The sequence below is a fragment of the Canis lupus genome, chromosome 2, assembly GCF_048164855.1.
Source record: "Canis lupus baileyi chromosome 2, mCanLup2.hap1, whole genome shotgun sequence".
NCBI classification, from domain to species: domain Eukaryota; kingdom Metazoa; phylum Chordata; class Mammalia; order Carnivora; family Canidae; genus Canis; species Canis lupus.
In genome coordinates, this window is record NC_132839.1 from 50,148,546 (window position 1) to 50,155,434 (window position 6,889).

The following is a 6,889-nucleotide window of genomic DNA, read 5'->3' on the forward strand; positions in this document are numbered from 1 at the left end:
TTAAGAAAACATAGGAGTAATGAAGCTTTTGCCTAACCAAAGCCTCCTAGGTTGGGATCTTGCTATCATTCCTATGGCCTGTAAATAAGCAGTTAGGCAACATTACCCTTTAGATTCCATTATGATATACATCCTTTATTCATTCATTTGATTCCTGCCTTCAAAAGTTTGACTTCAATTGATTTTTTTTAAGTTTTTACTCATTCAAGTGATCTCTATAGCCAATGTGGGGTTCCAACTCATGACCCTAGGATCAAGAATCATGTACCCTTCCAACTGAGCCAGTCAGAGGACCCCAATTGATTTTTTAAATTGTCCTCTTGTAAGGTGGAAAAGTCCAAAATCTCACACCATAACAAAAGAGAAGAGAAAAAGAGGTGGTCTGACTTAGAAAAGCACTAGAATAGAGAGGAAGAGCAAGTGATCATGAGAGCATTTGTAGCAGGACCTTTCACTTAAAGACGTCCAGAAGATACACTTACTTATCTCAACTAGTTAGGAACAAAACCCCATTATGACCATGTGGCCCTCTTGATACTAACTGTTGAAGTGTCTAGACAAGGGGATAATTATAAACTCTGAGATGCATATAAATAGGTAGTTATGGCTACTTTTTAAGTTCACTTATCTTATAAGAGTTCTCTTGTTAAGCTCATCAATCCTGCCTTAATAGTTATACTCCTTCAGGGAAGAGACTGGGTAAGGAGTCTATGAAAACTTATCACTTTAATTCTTCTGGGTTGGCATCCTTAGTTCCTAAACTCAAGGCTGAAACCCCAGCTCCACCATTGACCATTATATGACCTTGGACAAGTCACTGAATCTCTCCAAGCTTCAAGACCATCATTCAAAAACATGAAAACAAAAAGCAAGAAAGAATGAACACCTGCCTGAGAGCTGCTCTTTGCTCCTCCATTTGTTCTTTCAACCAGCAATTATGATTCAATGTCATAACTGCAATAAATAGATTTGAACAAAACCCTGTGGCACAAAGAAGGCAGCACAATACCGTCTAGAGGAACAGGATGGGTGCTCAGGGAAGGCAGGGAGCACTGTGCATGTAGAGGCTGGCAAGGGAGGTTGGGCTCATTTCAGGTGCACTTGGAATCAAATGGGAAACTGCACTGGGAAACACTTTCTAAGTTGTAAAAAAGAACATGAATATCTGCTGTTATTTTTTTTTTTTGAGATTTTATTTATTTATTTGAGAGAGAGAGAGAACACAAGCAGGACAAGGGTAGAGGGAGAAGCAGACTCCCCACTGAGCAGGGAGCCCAATGCAGATCTCGATCTTAGGACCCTGGGATCATGATCTGAGCTGAAGGCAGACACTTTAACCCACTGTGCCACCCAGGTGCCCAAATATCTGCTATTATGATGACTTATTTTTCTCTTTCCTTCCCTAGTCTTCCTTAAGCACTGCTCGAAATATCAAATTCTCCCATTAGGGTTTCACAAAGAGAAGCTTTGAAGCCTTCAAAACTGTACTTGAACCTTAGCTCCATGTACTTGCCCTGGGGATCTCCATCCTCTGGGGATGATAATACCTACTCTGCAAAAATGTTAAGGATGGTGAAGGTCACTCACTTATATGGAAGGCCTGACACATTCTAGGTGGTCAATAAATGGTAGCTATTAGCATATTTTTATTAGCAATAATGTATCTAAAATGCCAGGATCAATGCCTGGCACAGTGGAGGTGTTAATAAATCCCCTTCATTTTCCTTGGAGGTGACAAGGGCAGCTTCTGAATTAGCATTGTTTGAGAAAAGATCAGAATTCTACATCCCCCAATGATTCTCCTCCTCTGAAATTTCTACTCTCATTCAATAGGTTATGGGAAAATGTATCTGAAGTGTGTTTTTCAGGCAAATTGGCTGTATGGTCTGAATATGTATTAGAAACACACACTCACATGCAGAACCATGCAGCATTTCCCAAACTTATGTGACCTCAGAACACTTCCTCTGTCAAGACACTCAGCTGGAGAAGAGGCAGATAGGGCTTTATCTGTTGGAGGGCCCTGTTAACATTCAGACATCTTACCCAAAAGGAGATAAAATTTGAATATCTTATAGTAATAGTGATAATATCTACAGATCAGCTTTCTTATATGCTTAGACTGTTACATGCATTATCTCATTTAATTAATGTTCATTAAGATCTTAAGATAATAATGGCCACAGTTAAAGGTTTTATTTATTTATTTGAGACAGAGACGGAAAGAGCATGAGCAGGGGGAGGGGCAAAGGGTGAGGGACAAGCAGACCCTTGCTGAGCACAGAGCCTACATGGGGCTCAATCCCAGGACCCAGAGATCATGACATGAGCCAAAGTCAGATGCTTAGCCAACTGAGCCATCCAGATGCTCCAATATTGGCCATGCTTACATAACACTTTATATAGTTATGTAACCATAATGTCATTTCCATTAATACAGGGATCCATTGCTGGACTTGTAAAATCAAGGCACAAAAACAGAAGAAATGCTTCACAGGGAAATTGAATAATGCTTATGAGAAATATGACGAATACTCAGAGAAGCCTCTGAATTTCCTGGGCAAACCTGAAACAAGATGTAATTACCTCTGGAGATCTGTTTTTTTTTTTTTTATTTTTTTATTTTTTAAGATTTAATAAACATCATTACAACCCTTGGAATGGGGGGAAACAACTGCAATCACGTAATTATAAAATGGAATTATTTTCTACTCCAGGTGACAAGCTGTTGCAAGAATATTTTGGAGTATTCTTGCACAGTTCATCTTGGAATTCAATCTTAATATTTTGTGTAGCCTTACTTTCTGTTATTTTGAGAGGTGGGCTTTCTAAGCTTTTAAGTTTTTTAATTCGAATTCTTCTTCTAATACTTTCTACCAAACCTTCCTGACCCAAAGACTGCAAGAAAGCCATACTTTGAAATTCACTGCACTCCACTTTTTGGAAAGATTCTGAACTGGTTAATGATTCCTTATTTATTTATTTATTTATTCATTCATTCATTCATTCATTCATTCATTCATGAGAGGCACAGAGAGAGGCAGACTCTGTGGGGAGCCTGATGTAGGACTTGATCCCAGGACCCCGGGATCATGACCTGAGCCATAGGCACATGCTCAACCACTGAGCCACCCAGGTGCCCCTGGAGAGCTGGTTATGATACAGTAGAGGTTGAGATACACGAGGAGCCAGTCTCACCTCCACAAGACCCTGGAAAGTTCACAAGAAAATGTTTATCAGACAACCCTAAGCAAAAGAAGTCCCTTTTCCTGCCTTAACAGAGTCCCTAACTTGATATAGCACCTCTGGAGGCCAGTGATGGAACTAATATTAGCAATAGTGGCTTGCCCCATGAGCACCTCCACCCCAGAAAACACCAGTGACTTGCTACCCAAACCAGCCCTAATTGGATTAAACATCCCCAGGGAATGGGGCACACCTGCTGCTCATCACACTTGCTTAGCTACTTCCTTGTTAAGCCAATTCTAGGTCCACTTCACTTACTGCTTTTCAATTTAACAAATGAGGCAATATGGCTCCTTCGTCAGATTTACAAAGCCACACAGGTTCAGTCCTACATCTGGCTAAAATATCTTAGACCATAAAATCAACTCAGTGGGGCTGGAGCTGGGTGCCATGTGTCATCGTCATTGACAGCACCTGCACATGGCTTTGGTTTTCCTCCCTCGGGCACAGTCACACTAATATCACATTGAGGACTTTATTACTTTTCCTGCAAGCTTGCTTGTCTTCTGAGGGAAGAGAGGATTTATAGGAGCTCAAGAACCCCCATGCCCTGAGACCTTCCCTGCCATTACTCAGCAGGCATCAATTCTCTGAAACCAACAGGACACCAGCCCAGGTAACTGATGCTCAGGCTAGAGGCCTCAAAACCTCCCCATGAAATAGTTTACCTCATATGAGTCAGCCAAATGATGAGCTATCACACAGCCTCAAAATGGAATTAGGAAGAAAACAGTGAAAGAATTGAAAAGCAATGTTTTGATGTAAGAAAATTTAAAACAGCAAAATTCAGAACGTCCCATATACTCTGGATGCAACTATGCAAAAGTATCTACACACGTGGTATTTCATTGGTAATGTGAAAGTCATTATTGTACTAGTGTGTTGGAAAAATAACTTTTTAATTTATAGTATACACTTTTTTAAAATGTTTGATCAACAATGTATAAGATGTTGACCATATAAGAGTCATATATCCCATGGTAGCTTTGTAAAGCAAGGAAGTTAATAGCCACTGATTATGTACTACATGCCAAGGGATGTATATACAATATTGCAATTAACTCTTGAAACAAAATTACAAGGTGCATACTATCATCTCCCTCTTTCAGATAACACCAAGTAACTTGCTAGCAAATGACTGCAATAGACAGAGTGCTGGTTCCCAACCTTTACCTCAACCCCAATAATAGGATCATACATCCATTCCCACTGCCATGTAAATGTTAGTGCCCCTTTGACTCTGAGTTCAGCTGCATGACTTGTTTTGGCTGATGGGACATTAGCAGACAGGATGTAAGCAGAGGCTGCAAAAGTACTTGTGTAATTGGGCTTGTTTTCTTGTACCTCTGCCATCACCAGCCTAGTTTTTTGGGGTTCTAAGAAGACACATGAAACAGAGCACCTCAACTGAATGAAGCCTTGGTCAGTCTAGCCCCTAAACACTCAACCCCACCACCACCACTGTCCCGTGATACATGAGCTGAATTGGTCCTTACTGCTGTGCAATCCTGAGATTTTGTGGTTGGTTGTTACTAAGCATTATTGTGGCCATTGTCAGTTGAAATGGTGTCTAAATCCGAATTTAAACTTAGCCACTCACTCCAAATCCATAGTCTTTTTTCTGTGCCATACTAGCACACAGTCTAAATTTCTACTAAAATCACACTTGATATATGGGAAATTGAGCTGAACCAAATGGAATACTGGACAAGTTCATCTTTGTCATCTCTTTCCCACTATGATCTCCCACTCTTAAATATTCACATGATAATGAATTCTATTAAACCTATTTCAGCATGAGTATTTTCCTGAACCTCTAAAATTTGGCTAGACATGGTTGAGAATAAATTTTACATATTAATGTCTGCTCTTAGATAAACAGAATCATAGTTGTTAGAGATCTAGCAGGGAAATGGTTGAATAGGAAAATAGCTGAATAAACTGTGGTATATCCAAGCAATGGAACATGACCCCTCTGTTTTATATACCAAAAAAAGCTAAATAATGTACAGTTGCTTATCTTTGCATGAGTATAAAGTGTGGAGGGATACACACCAAACAGTTCAATTGATTGCCTGAGGGTGAGTAGGGAACACAGCTGTGAGTGAAAGATTAGCAGCATTTGTTCTATATAATCTTTATATTGCTTCACTTGCTATAACAATTATGCACAACTTTAAAGCCACTATTTTTAGGGCAGTCCGGGTGGCTCAGCAGTTTAGCGCTGCCTTCAGCCCAGGGCCTGATCCTGGAGACCTGGGGTTGAGTCCCACGTTGGGCTCCCTGCATGGAGCCTGCTTCTCCCTCTGCCTGTGTCTCGGACTCTCTCTCATACTCTGTGTCTCTCATGAATAAATAAATAAAATCTTTTTTTAAAAAAAGGCATTATTTTAAAAAATATTTATTTTATTTATTTATTTATTTATTTATTTATTTATTTATTTATTTATTTAAGAGAAAATGAGAGAAAGCATGAGCAGCAGGAGGAGAAGTAGAGGGAGGAGAGAGAGAATCTCAGGCAGACTTAGTGCTGAGCACGGAGCCTGATGAGGCACTCCTGATGAGATCGATCTGGAGATTATGACCTGAGCTGAAATCAGAGTCAAATGCTTAACCAGTCATGCCACCTAAGCACCCCAAGTTATTATTTCTTTGAACATTTTCTCCTCCTTTCTCTCTCCTCTCCTGGCATGCCCACAATGCATACATTGGTACAACTGACAGTCTCCCGTGTTTCTCTGAGATGCTCCTCATTTTCGTTCATTCTTTTTTCTATTTCTCATCTTGCACGGTCTCTACTAATCTACAGGTTTGGTAATCCTTGTTTCTGCCATGTCAAACCAACTGTTGAGCCCCTGTAGTAAATTTTTATTCCAGTTCTGCATTTTTCAAGTCCAGAATTTCCACTTAGCTGTATGTTATAATTTCTATTTCTTTGCAAATATTCTCTATTTGGTATGACATTGCCATCATGCCTTCCTTTTATTTCTTTAATCATGGTTTCCTTCAATTCTTTGACCATCTGGACAAAGGCTACTTTGAAGTCTTGTTCATTCTGACATCTGGTCACTCCCACAAGCAGTTTCCATTATCTTCTTTTTTTCCCCTCGTGTGTAGGTCAACTTTCCTATTTCTTTATAAGCCTCCTAAGTTTTCATTGGTAACTGGACATTTGAGATTATGTATTGTAGCAACTCTGGGTACTGGTATCCCCTTCAAGACTTGTTTTGTAATTTGCTTATTTTTTGGCATCTAACTAGATTTTAGAGAAGTCTATTCTACATGCCCCCTCCCCACCACAAACACACGCTCCACATCAAGCCTCTGAGGAGTGTTGCTCCTGATCGAGGTGCAGATTTGGGGAACCCCACAGTTTTGTCAGGATAATGAAGGGATTAGTTGGGATCTCTTTTCTCTCTTCCCCTGACTTTGCCCAGCTGTTAAACTCTACTTACTCATTGTCAGTTGTTTTCAACAATGCTCCAGGGCATAAATTGCTCTATCTGCCAATCCAATCAAATTGTGACTCCTTTGGAGGAACACTTTTTGTGAGTTTGTGTCTGATATTTGTTCTGAACCCAGAAGGTCTCCGCCCAGCTGTCTTTATGCTCCAGTTCTCTCCTGAAAACTAGACTCTGCCTAC